Source organism: Orbicella faveolata, unplaced genomic scaffold, assembly GCF_042242905.1.
Source record: "Orbicella faveolata isolate gen_17 unplaced genomic scaffold, um_ofav_v1 contig_13, whole genome shotgun sequence".
Lineage (NCBI taxonomy): Eukaryota > Metazoa > Cnidaria > Anthozoa > Scleractinia > Merulinidae > Orbicella > Orbicella faveolata.
In genome coordinates, this window is record NW_028301540.1 from 14,662,437 (window position 1) to 14,678,540 (window position 16,104).

General features: G+C 38.7%; 1 long non-coding RNA gene across 2 annotated transcripts; it reads right to left on the bottom strand.

Annotated features, from left to right (window-relative positions):
- Positions 1 to 8,789: 8,789 nt before the first annotated feature.
- Positions 8,790 to 14,276, bottom strand: LOC149115168 (uncharacterized). 2 transcript variants are annotated; one of them, XR_016206008.1, is made up of 2 exons: positions 14,109 to 14,276; positions 8,790 to 10,113 (listed from the first exon to the last, which is right to left on the bottom strand). It is a non-coding gene; the product is annotated as an uncharacterized LOC149115168 (long non-coding RNA). The 2 variants fall into 2 exon arrangements; XR_016206007.1 differs by having other exon boundaries at positions 10,495 to 14,276.
- Positions 14,277 to 16,104: the final 1,828 nt, after the last annotated feature.

Sequence of the window (16,104 nt, forward strand, 5' to 3'; positions counted from 1 at the left end):
ACCCTGGATGTCGCTGATCACGTTACCGCCTGTGACACAAACTTTTCCACCGGGGTAGAGTCAACAGATACATTTTTGTCGATCTTAACTTAAGGTGGCCGAACACAGTTTTCAAGAGCCTCTGCCTAATTCACCATTACTTTAAAGCTATTTATGCTTTGGCGCCCGTTTTTTGCAAGAGTCAAGGTTAACCACAGAAGGGTTTATTCTCACATTTTGGCTAAGGTGAGTGCTGTTGCCATGGCAACGGAGCTGGTTAAAAACAAGGCTTAAAAAATGGTTTTTGTTTATTTAAAAAAAAATTCAGTCGTTAGATTTTTTTCATCATTTGCCCACTATGAATTGACATTAAATCCCTTCTGTCAACACTGTTCTAATAAAATTTTGACATAGGCGACTTTCGTAATTCGCCGTAAATCGTTTTCACTGCATGTTCTGTATTATTAAAAATTCCCTATGTCAAAATTCAGATTTTTTGCGATAGACCATTCAAGTGGTTTCTGAATTATTTTTTTGCCAAATTTCTTGAAATTCTATCAACTGGATCGTTAGAAATCGGCAAGTTTCTGCAAAAGCAATCGGTCTCAATTTTTCGAGCAACTGCGCATGCGCTGCATTTAACTGGGTTCTTTCGGTAACAAGGAAAAAGCTGAGAATTGCTGGGTTCTTTGCGTCGTTACCTTTTCTAATATAGCTTTGTAATAAAAGACTAAAGGCATCAATACACTGCGTTCAATAATGGAGAAAAATAGCGCACATAGTGCGGGTGTTGAGTAAATAAAATGATCGCTCTATTGAAGGCATGTTTGTTTTTCAATCCTGGTGCGCGCGCTGAATTGCATCAGCAAAAGCGCGCGCGAAAACTGTGTTCGGCCACCTTAAGGGAAAGAAAGGTGATCGCTGGTCATCGCTAAATTAACCACACAGGGGTGATATGCGAAGCTTCACACGGGTCAAAAGGAACGCATTTAAATATATTCCAGTGACGGATAAAGACCTTGCGCTAAGGGGGGCGGGGGGGGGGGGGGAGGCGTTTTGTTTCTCTTGCCCTGTCGGCTTTTCTTCCTTCTGTGATTTCTTCTTTTTTTACCCAAAATAAGGTGGGGAGGGGAAAGGCGGACTCCTCCACTAGATCCATCACTGTATCCAGCATATTGCCGATTTGCTAAGAGGTAAAACTGTTTCGCTATTTTGTGATGCCTGGCTTAACTTAGCCTCAGGGCACATTGTTCGCTATATGAAACGGTTCTTTATTTACCATTTTGCAAAATATAATTCTTGACTATGCCATTGAACATCTGTCTAAATATACACTTACATAAACCTGATGCAGATGAAATATAAGTGGGACAGTTATGTCAACAAAACTGTAAATAACCGTTTGCATTGCTGTAAATTAAATGCAAGTCAGAATACTCGGCTAACCGTCCGTGTTACAGAAATATTTCTTAACATCCAAAATACCACACAAAGAAGAAAATAAATTACTCCGAGTTCAAAGATTCAAGAGACTGATCCACTGGTTTCGACCTATTTACAGACGGCAGAAATAATGCAGCAATCTTCATCGGCAAAACTAGACTTCGAACCCCGATGAAGCGAGTAGTTTTTAGCTACTGCTTGTGGATTTGAAACCCACAAAGTTTGTCACAGCAACAATCAGAACACTCTGCCACACTCCCGCCCAACAGATTATTTTTACCACCTAGATTCTGGGTGGTCACATGACCAGTCGCAAAGGGAGATAGAGGTAGAAGAGATAGAACCTGGGAACGAGGTTGCGCTTATGCGGGACCCAAACTGACATTAATTGGCATTAGTGACCTCATATTTAAAAGCCACTTCTACACCTGCTGACCGCGTCCCTGTGCACATATATCCCTTTCGGGAGTTTCTGTTCAGCAAAAATTTAGATTTGAATTTAGATTTAGACAGACGCTTACAGCTTCCGATTATAGTTTTGGAAAATAACCCTAAGATTAATGCAGCCATAAAATTTATTAATGCAGGTCCTCAGCTGTTTGGTAACAATTTTGCTTTGTAACCTTAAACAAGGTAGAACTAAGATTATTTCCTTTTTGGGGACTGTGGTGGTTGGATTCTTCAGTCTATTTTGCTTTCTGTTCAGAACATCATTAATGTTGTAATTGATAATACCAGCAGGGTATCCGTTTTGTAACAACAACTTCCTCAGTTCATTCAAAACAAGAGCGCAACAGGGAAGGTGACGCCTTCACACAAAATGTACACAAAATGGCCTGTACACAAAATGGGACTCCTTCACACCCAGGAAATACAAAGTAAACCTCATCCGCACGCTCACTTTTTGTTGTTTTCCGCATCTGTTCGTTTTAGATTTATTTTCCAAAGCGCTCATCGCATCAAGTCTTTTTTTTTTCCTATAAAGATAGGATCAACCATTCCCAAATGTCAAAAGTTGTGTTTGGTAAGGCTAGTTGTTGAGACTGCCAGGATTTCTACATTGGAAAAACAAAACGTAGATTGCAGGACAGAGAAACTGAACACTTTAAAGCGATCGCGAGTAGCTGTCATGCGTCTGCTATCGCAGACCACGTCGCGTCAACTGGTCACAACTTTAAAATGGGACCACTTTGATATATTGGCAAAAGGCCGGTCAGATACTCATTGCAAGATAAAGGAGATTCTACTAATTAGGGAATTGAAACCTACCCTAAACGATAATGTTAGCAGCAAAGAGCTTTATCTTTATTAGTTTGCATCTTTTAATATGCAAATTGTTCTCAACTTCTGTCATTATTACTGTTAATTAGTTACTTATCTTTAATTTAAATTTAGTTGTTACTTCTATTCCAAACGGTCACTTCTGAAGATGTATGTCGAAACATACGAAACATCAAGTTAATGGATTTTGTTTTCAAAAATGCGTTTTATTGTCATGTTTGTCACCGCAGTTTGTGTGTTATTTCTCATTAAGCTACGATGGCCAAAGTAAAAGAGTATTTGGATTAATCTGCTAAGTAAAGAAACGCAAAATCCGTTTTCGGATTTAAGAATCCAATCTTGGAGTTTCTTAAAGAAACGCACCCTTAGAAACCATAGAAGATTTTTTTTTATTACGAAACAGGCATTTTGTGCCTCAATTCTTTAAATTTGGCCCAAAAAGGGGGCTCGCCGACCCCTCTACATACGTGTTCATCTTTACTGCTGCTCGTACTGCGGGCGCAGCTCCTCGTCCAAACGGAGGAATCTGGAAAAGAGCCTAGGAATATGGCTAATCAGAATTTCCAGTCTGTTGAAATTTTCAACCTGTCAGTGACTCGTTATGGTGTTCACCTGATATTTCTTTGATTTCTCTACCTTTTTGTCTAATTGTTCCGAGGGTCTACAATAGGGTTCTCACATCCCGCTTTCCCGGCCATTTTTTCCTGTTAATCCCACCATTCCGCCCACTTTTCAAAGACGTTTTTGCGTTAATTATTAATTTGTAAATTAATAATTAATGGATGGTTAACACAGAAACTTTTTGAAAATAGATATCGCATAAAGGATCACAAAAGGATTCAATTGGTAGCAGATAAGTAAGCGCAAATGATTGTAATATTTTTTTCTGTAAACGGTTTACTGTTTTGTTTTCTTTGGTCCACGTATCAGTGAAAGAAAAAGATTGTTCAGTCCCATATTCAAGAGATGGCCCGTAAATGCACCTGATAGCTTCTTTCAAAGCTTTCAGGGTCTTCACTTTCCTTAAATCTGGCTTCAGAACTTTTGTTTCTAAATGAAGGGATTCCGGCTCGCACATCCTTTTCGTGATATATGGCGACGCGATTTATAATGTCGCATACTTCGTTCGATAGCTATCAACTATCACCGCCATCCGGTGTGGCCATCCTGGCCAAAACAAGCCAAGACCTCTGGAAAAGGTGGAAGGACTAAAAAAAAACCGGAAAGGATTGGGAGGTCACGATTACAAACGCAAGCGTCGAAAATGTCGGAAATGGACAGATGTCATTGATGTCAGAGGCTAACGCAAATGATCACAATAGGACTCAGACCTCACACAGTCTCATGATACTAACGTAGTCTAGCGATAATGGATACGTTTGACAGAACCTGACAGGGTACACAGAGCCGTTGCTATTCATAACTTAAAACCTGACACAGCTATTCGCACAAAAGGTTCTTTTCTGCCAGCTTGCGGTTTTTGCGCTGGCCAATTTGAGTCACGTAAGAATTGACATCCCGTATCCCGCTCCTGCTTCCCGCGCTGTTTTCAACTGAAATCCCGATTATTACGAGGAAAAAAAGCGAAATCCCGCATCCCGCCAAACCTATTGTGGACCTTCTTCTACTGGAAGTTAATAAAACAGGGTAGTAGCACGTTCCATAAATATCATAAAACTTTAGTTAGCTACCCGGGGAACCTCTATATAAAAAAAGACGGGGTTTCTCTTTAACGCTGTTTTGGTAAATCCAGACGTATGTACATTGTCCGCTTCTCATTGGCTGAGAGCATACAGCTAATCTAAATTGCGACAGATTCACGCATATAGAACTGACGCCATTTTATAGGACAGGCTCTGGTCTGATTATCTTTTCTCTCTCAGTTTCCACATTTCATCGACAATTTCCACCAAATACACAAATATTGGATAAGGATATCAAACAGAGCAAAATAAACGATAATTTTTGTAGAAAAAAGAACAGGAAAGTATGTCAAGAGATCAAAATTGCCAGTCTGTTGAAATTTTGAACCTGTCAGTGATATTTCTTTGATTTCTCTGCCTCTTTGTCTATTGTTCTGACTTCTTTGCAAGTTAATAAAGCAGGGTACTAGCACACATCATACTTATCAAAAGACAATGGCTGTGGTAACATCAAGGCTCTTAACTGAAGTTAGGACAAGGATAACTTTAGTTAGGTACCCAGGGAAACCCCCTATATAAAAAGGATGTGGTTGCTTGTCGTACCTTTTAGGGGTTGAGAAAGCGAATTTGGTACCGCTTAGGGTGTTCAGCCTCAAAAGGTCCACAGTGGGAGCTTTTGCGATACCTTTGGTTAGCTACCCGGGGGAACCCCCTATGTAAAAAGGGCGGGGTTGCTCGTCGTATCTTTTCGGGGTTAAAAAAGCGGTTTTGTTACCTCTTAGGTGTTCAGCCTCGAAGGGTCCACGGTGGGAGCTTTTGCGGTACCTTTTAGGGTATTGAGTAGAAAAAACTTCAGTGTCATCTAATGTGTTGCTTTAGAATTAGTACCTCTTCATCAGCAGTCCTCATCGTGGCATCGGACGCATAAGGCCTTCACAATCTCTCTACAGCGCAAACGATTTTGTGATGCCTTCCGGATTTCACTCGAGGTCAAGTGTATGGTCTTGAGTTCTTTTTCCGTTAACCTCTTCCAGGTTGCTCTAGGCATTCCCCAATGTCTTTTCCCTTCTAGTGTCCAGAACAGACCTTCTTATAAATTTAGGTGCCAGAAGAGGGGGTTTCTGCTCACAGAGCGTCATACTACCATCCGAGGAGTGGTCCTCTTTCCGGCGACCAGTCATCTTACACTGTAAATTTCCTGTGTCGGTTTCTGTAGTCGATCATTAGTCTGGGCGGGTGACTAGACCTTTGCAGACTAGCAGTTTTGTTATCTCTTAGGGTGTTCAACATCAAAAATTCCAAAGTGGGAGTTTTGGGGGTACCTTTTAGGGTATTGAGTCGAAAAAATCTTGTGTCAGCAAATGTGTTGCTTTAGAATTAGTACCTCTTAGGGGCTCTTTTTAACATTTCTGACGGGTATCCCTGTCCAGTTTTACTGTCTTAAAGAGGAGCAATTTCGAAAAAATTGCAGGTGAAGTTTCAAGGTGTCAAAATTACCACAAAATGGAACTGTTTTGGAGAATGTTATTGCAAAGTGTTTTTTTATTATTTTTAGTTTTGCCTTTATGATACCAAAAAAGAAAAAATAATAAAATAATAAAAAAAGAATTACAATCAAAATGTAGACGTTTGGCAGGGACATCGCAACAACCAAGTACCAATTACTACAAGCACAGAAATAAAATATATGTAAAAAGTAAGAAAAAAAAAATACATTACATGCAGCACATTATTGGTACGTCTAGAAATCTTGAAGAGTCCACAAGGCTTGACTAAACGCTATTCTGGTCTTAAATGAATCTTATAACATCTAATTACTTCAAGTGAAAATTGCAGGGAAGTCCATCCATTTGACTGTCATTAAACTGGATTAATGATAATTTATTTGGTGTCATGTAATTAACAAATAAAGAAGCCTCGACTGTGCTCTGTTCTGTTGTAAAGCACGCAGGAAGCGGTAGAGCACGAAAGAAGTGTAGGGGAAAACACGAGACGAAGTCGAGTGTTTTTCCCTACTTCTTGAGTGCTCTACCGCTTCCTAAGTGCTTTACAACAGAACAGAGCACAGTCGAGGCTTCTTTATTTGTTTTATGATAAAGAATCCGATAATTTCCCCACGCATTTGGCTGAATTTTCAAACCAAACTTTATTTTCCAAACGAGCAAAAGTGGCGTCAGCCGTGAACTGTTCTCTGATAAAGCACGCTAAAATTAGCCAATCACAATCCTTGTTAGAATTGTTCAAATAATTTGATTGGCTAACGAAGCGACAGCTGTCAATCACAAACTGGACATCAGCTAAGCTTTCAGTTTCGAGTAGTTTCAGCGGCTTTCGAGAGTAGAACGATGCCTTCGAAGTTCGCTTTTAAGTTAAATTTTAAATACGGATTTAAAGGCAGGTGAAGGTTTATAGTCCAGAGGAATCCGGCCGTATTGTGGCCCATGAAAACGTGCACTTTTCCAGTGGAAATTACGAAACGCGGAGCTCAAAGCTTGCGGATGAAAATGCAAAATGCCGAGTTGAATTTGAACGGAGCTACAGTTATTTACGGCTTGTAGCCGCATGCAGCAAGATTGCCCGAGCTAGCGTAAAAGTTAGAAAGACTAAACGGCTCCCACTGGTTCTACTCCGAGCACAGAAGAGAATATCAAAGCAAGCTTTGCACTGATCACTCGTCGGTTCACTTCGCTGAGATGACCGGAGAACGAGCGTTACTACACTACATGTAAGTGTTGTTTGAGCAATTGAGCATTTTTACAAAAATAAAGCTTTTCATCGTCAACAGAGACAGTTCAGTTGTTGTTTTCTGTCGTTGTTTTACTTCTTAAGTATAATTTCTGCCTTCGTAACAAATATAATGTCTGTTATCGAAGCACTGTTTAGGTTGAGAATTTGTTTATTTCGCTACGTGTTTTGTCGGCGGGAATCTAGCAAAACTTGTTATTTTAGTACAGTTTTAACACTACTGTTACTAACAATGGTCTCTGTGAACCATATTTACTACAGACAAATAGCTCGTTTCCATTGCGTTTGTCTGAATCACAGGGGATGTTTAATTTGGGTCAAATTTGTCAAAATTCCAAAGCAAAAACTTGAAAGCCAACTTACCGTTATCAGCCCGTGCTCTGTTCTCTGATAAAGCACGCTCTTTCAGCCAATCAGAGCGCGTGTTATATGGAAACTTTATTATAAAATGGGGTATGACATCATAACGTCGCTTTTTCTCAGACCTTGATAAAACTTACCTCATTTGAAATTTTCATCTTTCATTAACGCACAAGTGATGTTTCATTTTCTGTTGGATTGACAATGGCGATCCTCGTCGCTCAAAGTTGAACAGTATCGTCACTCGTCACCAATTGAACCACCTTAGCAGGGGTTCCATTCCTGCTAAAGGGTACCAAATAAAGTAGGAGGTCTGGGGGCATGTTCCGCGTGAAATTTTTAATTTTCAGAACCTTAGGAATGCTATTTCAGGTATTCTGGCAGAACTTTTAGACTACTGTAGAAGCCGTCTTTGAGTGGCCCCTTTTAAGCCATATTTCTTAAGCATGTCCCAAATAATATATATTGAAGCTATATATTGGAGTCTCAAAATTCTTTCATCCTGACATGTAATTTCCCCCATGAAATACATCTGTAGGGGCTCAGGTCTTTCTGACAGTTGATATTTACTGACTCAGTGTATGTGATGTTGTAACAAAACATAAGATGTTGATCTCAAATCAACATTTGACCATGTACAGTAGTGTTAATAATATTGCCTAAACTGACAGAAATATGATCAAAACTAATGCACATTACAATAAAATGTTTTAAAAAATTCAAACCAGTAAACAAGAATTCCAAAGGACTAAAAACTGAAAAACTTCAATCTTAAAACTTCATTACGTCTCGGCTGAGGATAAACCAGGTGTATTTTTCACAAGTAAACTACAGGTACATGTAAAGCCATTCCATAATATTGCAATCATTTTCCAGGCATGGGTAGACAATGTATATTACATTGACACCGCAAGAATGAAGACCCACGATTCACTGTATGGTAGAGCTTAGAGATAAAAAAACCAAACTCCAGGTCCACTTACAAAAAGTCTCCACATAACCACAACATGATATAAAGTGTACATGACTGTTAGGGACACACTGTATAACCTTACTAGTTCTGATTGTACATTATGTTACTATCTGTGTTATTAGAAGGTAAAATACAACTGTCAGAACCTTAGGGGCTCGACAGACAAGGCCAGACAAGTTGTTAACAACCGTTATCAGCAACAAATGGAGTTTATGATCAGTCTTGCACGTATCATTAATTGATGACAATTGATCCCCTATCTGTCAAGAAACTCGGACTTGATGAGACCACCACAGAAAACTTAAGCCACAGCCACTACAGGTTGAAATTACATGGACAACTCAAACTCAAAACTCAAACAAAAATTGTTAAAAAATAAATTTTACTTTAGCCCTTTAATTGCACTGATTTCTTTGTGCATGATTAATTTTTTTTCATTATCATAAATAACTGTTTTATTATATTATTATATTTAACAGTCAAAGTGTAAAAGCAGAAACATAGTAGACAAAATAATGATCTATGAAGATATAGCAGTAAACGGTGACATTACTGAGTTCTGATGGACACCACAGGGCTTGAAAAAAGCGCCATCCGGTCGTCAGGGACAAGTAGGTTCTCTTCTTGGGCAAGTAACTTTTCATTCTCATTTGCGTGATGGGCAAGGGATTTGGCAAGCCGCCTGCCAACTAAATCATTAAGGTGGTACAATGACGAAAATCGCATCTTTATCTGAGCCATTTTAAATAGATGAACAAGTGGTCTGTGCGAGAAGAAAAATGCTGTTTACTATTTTCAAATATCTCCTTTCATTCCAGAGCTACAGATGTTCACGTTTTTAAAATATACAAATTAGCCAAGTGATGACTTCATAAGATCGACTGAATTTTGATCAACTGTGATGAACAAAGATATCTTAGCCAATTTGAATCAGAAATGTTTAATTCTTGGCAGTACGATTCTAAAAGAGGTGCTCCACAATGAGTGTACAATTTTTGTTACTATGACAATATACTGGGTTCCAGACTTCCCTGATATTAAAGGCTTCTATGGCCACCTTTAGCGTTCTATATTGATATATGTCAATGGTGCCTGATCTGCATGATCCAGCAAGCATATAAAGACATGTATGTCAGGTCGAGTTCATGGCCTTGTTTAATGTCTTTTGAGCTGAAAATCACTAAAATATTGAAATCAGGTTGGAGGGAACTGGAAAAGAATGGGTTGTCATGGGAACTGAAATTAATGTAGCCATAGGTGGGTTGCAAGTAGAACTAATAGCCGACCAAGTTTGAATGGTTTCTGCTGCAAATTGACCAAGGTAGCTCTATTTATATACTAATAACTGGATGTAATATTTGGTTGAGTGTATGGCGTCATCAATCCTCTCATTTCCTTATTTTACACATTTTTCAACTTAAACATCTCCGGAACCAGTGCAGATACTTGCAAATGGTAAACAGTGTTTTTAATCCTTCATAGAATTCTTTGAAATCAACCTAAAAATTCATACAGTAAAAATTGGACCATAGTACCACTTTAAAAGAGCAAACTAAGAATTGCCTAGGGCAAGGAAAATTTGAGAGCTAATTGTCCCAAGGGCAAGCTGGAATCCAAGATTTTTGTGAACCCTGCACCAGTCACACGCAGAGGAAGGCAAGGAAGCAATGAGTAATGAGAGTGATTGAACTGTAGAACAAACAAAAGAAACATTAAATACTGTTACACTGTATAATGTCAAATTTTACCGAGAGAGAGAAAAAAATGCTTCAAATAATTAGCAGGCTCAAACAAACTCAGGAATTCCACTATACTGTTACATGAATAAAAATAATGACAACACATACCCAAAACCAAACATGTAGTAGTACATGTATGCACAGTATCTACAATGTACAATATACCATTATCTACTGTATATTCACTGTAACTATCAGCTCTCCACACCAAATACAACTTAACAATGTTGTGCAATAAGTTCCCAAATTTTTGGGAGATTGCAGATTTGTGATCACTTAGTATCAGACTGCTTCTTTTTAACTCTTGTATGTTTGAAAAGATTTGACATACGTAATCTTCACTCTTGTCAAGCAATAGCACAAACACACATACTGGTACTGTATTCATCCAAAAGGGCTTTTCGGAATAAAGATAGAACTATTAAAAAATGAAATTAAAATATTCTATGTACAACTCAGTTGTAAGAATATAAATGTGATTTCCATAGATAGAGGAACAGACGAAGGAACACAAGACAACAAATTTTATTTTTGGTACAGTCAAAAGGGGTTAACTGACAGGAACATCAGACATGCATTTCTACAAATAGACCTTCACATGGTGGCACCCGCATTACAGAACTCAACCGAGAGGGAAAAGGACACTTAAAATACTTTGGGAGGTGATGGAATGTAACATGACCCCATGATGGAAACAATAAGGAATGACTCTGTTACTGCAGGTTTAAGGCCGTCAACATACAGTTAGAGGTATATACTAGAAAGTAACCAAGGTAAAAAAAAAACTACACACAGCTTTTATGTCGATAAACAGCTTATGTTGTCGTTTACGTGCAGATGATGTATTAAAAAAATGATCATGTCAGGCCACGATTTGGGAAAAACTAAATAAGTGCCCCCCTCAATTAAGCGCCCCTCTCAATTAAGCGCCGCCATCTTCTCCTAAACTTGAAATGAGCGCCCCGGGCCCTGATTCGAGGATTTACGGTATCCCAGAAAGAACTAAGGGGTCAGATTTTGACCAAAAGAAGACCAGCCAATGGCTCAGAAGAAATGCACTAAAAGCAAAAACAGAATGATTAATAATTGTGGCACAAGGTTAACGTTTGAACATGACCATGAACAAGCAACAATCACTGAAAACAAAATAACAATATTCTAGAACCCAACAAGCTAGATAAAGTGATCAAAGAGTAAAAGAGCAAAACTTATAGACGTTGCACTGCAAGGGACAGTAATGTATTATAGATTAAAAGTCACAGAAAAATTTTTTCTAAATACAAAAAACCTGAATTTGAGACAAATGGGATGTGGGGACTGAGGATCGAAACAATATCAGTAGTTATAGATGCCTTAAAGGCTTAAAGGGAATTGATTGACAAAGCATACTGAGAAGATTACTGGGTTAATTAGCACCAGTGAATTCCAAAATAAATATTCCAATTTTGAGAAGTTTTTTGACAGAAGAATGGGACAAATTACTTCCTCGAATTCTAGCTCAGACTTGACTAGGAACAATATATAGCTTGAAAGTTCTCTTTAAATCTTCTAGTCGATCTGTTGTTCTGGAACATTCCTCGAGTAAGCGTACGGTATTTGAAACAGGATGCATGCCAACATGACTTCGGTTTTTTTTTCGCTCCGCCACCTCTGCAGTTTTGCGCTTTATATTACTGCGTATGTTCACTTTCAGAGTAATTTTGAATATCCTACAGCGAATTTGGACAACAATTATCTATTTTATTGTATGAATTCACATAACCTTAAGACAAAAGGTAAAGTGCCACTGAAACGAAATTTTCGTATGTGAGATTTTTGCTTAGTAATAAAGTTTCAACCTTACTTGGAAACACTGCGGACTTTTTTTTCGCATACGGTAAGCGAAAACTGCTTTTTCAGCCGTTCGAAGTTGACTGGTTAAGCCCAAAATTGGCGGCCATCTTGGCGCGGCCAAAACAGCCTAGTGACGTCACTGGTTGTATTACTCTCATGCCGCGCTGAAAATTTAGAGTGATTATGAGAGAAGAGAATACTGTTCGAAGCCCCCCAAAAAACATCTTAAGGACATCTCAGAGCTGTAAAGCAGATAATAACAGTAGCCTTAGACAAGAAGAGGTGGAGAGTCGATCCTGGGGCTTTTCAGTCTATTTAATTGGATATTTGCAGGATATTTTATGTAAGCAAGCAAACGAGTGGGAGTTCTTGGATCGCAAAATGATCGGGACTCTTGGTGAAATGGCCACCACTCAATTAAACAATATCTACACTCATAAAGTAAAAAAGACATGAAAACAAGAGAAAGCGGCTTTTGAAATTATTATCCGGACTGCTGCTGCACGAATCGCAGCAACAACGCTTCGAGTTTCGAGTCGCTTCGCTTCGAGGAAACCGGACGCTTTGTGAGTTTCACCGCGGACGAGATTGTGCTACAGTGACCTTTAGTCCAGTTGCATCTGTTACATCCTACAAGTTATCAAATCAGCAACAATTTAAGAAACCCTCTTCTTTTATGTGAGGGAGCGAATTTAAACTATAAAGGTAAACTAAGCTGCCATGACCCTACAGGTATGTTTTCAGGAAACGAGAGAAAGCGTGACAATGTCGACGGCGAAAGATGATATATGCAAATTAGCTCAAATTCTGTTTAATAAACCTTCGAAAGGAGTGTAAACTAGTGACGTTTTAACGAATTGCTTTGAATTTGGATACCATTAAATGAAGATCATAGACATAAGTATGTTCTAAAGAACTCAAAGTAATCCATCGACCGTGAAATATTGCAATTGGGAGATACGTGTAAAAGAGAAGCGAAATTCCCGCTTTGTTTACACTGATACGTATGCGGCAATAAAGCCTGCTGCGGATCACAATTTTCAAAGATACATTTTGTCTACCACAAGAACTCTCACTTATTAGTATCATAAAAAGATGCCCTCTGTGTGCAAAGAAGTACTCGACTCAAAGCTTGTGGACCGTTAATAACTTCGTGATTGTGCGGATGGCTGATGCGCTTACGGCTTTTACTGCAGTAAAGTTGCCGAGGATATATTCGAACCTTGTGTAATAGACCTTAGATAAACGTGAGAATCCAAATTTCAGAACCAGGCTGAAAACAGACGACGAAATATCGTGTTTAGGCTTTAGGACGTGATATAAAAGTTGCCACACTCGTCTTCGAAATCTCCAATCGAGTACTCAAGATGTTCGAAAAGTAACTGAGCTGTTCTAATCTGTAGCATTTATTTTGGTGAATCTACACTCTTTGGCGCCCTCCAACGTTCATGATATGTATTTCCTGTCAAGACTGGACAGAAATTACAAGGTAGAAAACTAGCAGGTATCGACAATATGAAAAATAGACTTAATAAATCAAGTGAAAACAAGAGAGAATCTATAGCGCTTCTTGCGTGAATACAACCAGTGACGTCACAAGGTCCTTAAATTCGGTTCCAGAGCCCGGACACAGTTTTGCTCCAAAAAGTCGATTTCAGCAGCTAAAAAAAGCACTTTCCGTTAGGATTTGACAGAAATAAAGTTCACCATTATTTTAAGCACGTTTGAAACTACAAATTGGGCTAATAAAAGAGAGTACGAAAATTTCGTTTCAGTGGCACTTAAGCTTATTTAACACTCCAAAGTTCATTCCGCGATCGTTCTCTCCTCGAGCTCTTCGATGTCGAATATTAACTTAAAAACATCTAACAAAAGAATTTTAAACAATGACAAGGACGGAAAAGGCGACTTTCTCTAAGAAAGGAAAACTACGTAGCTAATTGAAATACGATTTCATTTTCTAAGATGCATATGAAGATAGAGCCTCCTGTCATTCGGCCATTTTGTTACCAATATTAACTTCGACATTTATCGCTAGTTTATTACCTTTTGCTGCTATAATGTTTGCCCCATCATGGAGGAAAACAATCTAAAAAACATAAAAGAACTTACTTGGAATCTTGCTGGGCTTGAAACGTCGTTTCCAACCAGTAAACAAAGTTCTCAAGCACGAAAATAACTCAGCCATACTTAATAGACTAACCGAAAAATGATAAATGCAAATGTCTAAGAAAATGTTACAAATGGCGCCAAACGCAGCAAAACCAATCAGCAAATGAGAGAAAGACATGTGATAAAATACTGTCTGCTGATTGGCCATATTCCTAGGCTCTTTTCCAGATTCCTCCGTTTGGACGAGGAGCTGCGCCCGCAGTAAGAGCGGCAGCAAAGAAGAAAAGCAGTCCCAACAAATAGCCTTTTCACAACTTTTGACATTTGGGAATGGTTGAACCTATCTTTATAGGGAAAAAAAAAAGACTTAATGCGATGAGCGCTTTGGAAAATAAATCTAAAACGAACAGATGCGGAAAACAACAAAAAGTGAGCGTGCGGATGAGGTTTACTTTGTATTTCCTGGGTGTGAAGGAGTCCCATTTTGTGTACAGGCCATTTTGTGTACATTTTGTGTGAAGGCGTCACCTTCCCTGTTGCGCTCTTGTTTTGAATGAACTGAGGAAGTTGTTGTTACAAAACGGATACCCTGCTGGTATTATCAATTACAACATTAATGATGTTCTGAACAGGCAGCAAAATAGACCGAAGAATCCAACCACCACAGTCCCCAAAAAGGAAATAATCTTAGTTCTACCTTGTTTAGGGTTACAAAGCAAAATTGTTACCAAACAGCTGAGGACCTGCATTAATAAATTTTATGGCTGCATTAATCTTAGGGTTATTTTCCAAAGCGCTCATCGCATCAAGTCTTTTTTTCCCCTATAAAGATAGGATCAACCGTTCCCAAATGTCAAAAGTTGTGTATGGTAAGGCTAGTTGTTAGAGCTGCCAGGATTTCTACATTGGAAAAACAAAACGCAGATTGCATGACAGAAAAACTGAACATTTAAAGCGATCACGAGTAGCTGTCATGCGTCTGCTATCGCAGACCACGTCACGTCAACTGGCCATGGTCACAACTTTAAAATGGGACCACTTTGATATATTGGCAAAAGGTCGGTCAGATACTCATTGCAAGATAAAGGAGATTCTATTAATTAAGGAACTGAAACCTACCCTAAACGATAATGTTAGCAGCGAAAAGCTTTATCTTTATTAGTTTGCATCTTTTAATATGCAAATTGTTCTCAGCTTCTGTCATTGGTATTGTTAATTAGTTACTTATCTTTAATTTAAATTTAGTTGTTACTTCTATTCCAAACGGTCACTTCTGAAGATGTATGTCGAAACATACGAAACGTCAAGTTAATGAATTTTGTTTCCAAAAATGCGTTTTATTGTCGTGTTTGTCACCGCAGTTCATGTTTTATTTCTTATTAGATTAATCCAAGATCTCTCGGAACATGGTGCATGAAAGGAACCGAAGAAATCTAGTCCAGAGTAGGTTCTTCGGTTCCTTTGACGTCACGTGGGCGAATATTCCCCAGCTGGGGAATTTCAAAACTGCGCGTGTTGTGAAAGAGATTTGAAAGACAATAAGCACAATAGCCTCCATTCGACGCGAAAATATGCTCGGATATTTGCCCTTGGACATTATCTGTTCCTCGAAGCTTAAACTTTTCTCAAACTGTTCTCTTCTCGGAACAGATAATGTCCACGGAAAAATATCGAAGCATATTTTCGCACCAAATGGAAGCTATTGTTGATGTACCTCTCATTTTTGAAGAAGATTCAGACGCTTCGATGTTACCAGCATCTGCCACTTTGGGAATTGTTTTTGGCATAAAACTGAGTATTGTTTCCAGGAAATAGCAAAGAAAACACAGGACCCAGCCAATTAAGCTACGATTTTTTCTGATATTTTCGCTCGCACACGATTGGTCTAAACGCGTCATGTGACTGAATATACTCCAAGTTAAACTGGAAAATATCTGAGTCTTATAATCCATGAAATATTTTCGTTTTCGATTGATTTAAACGAGTCACGTGACTG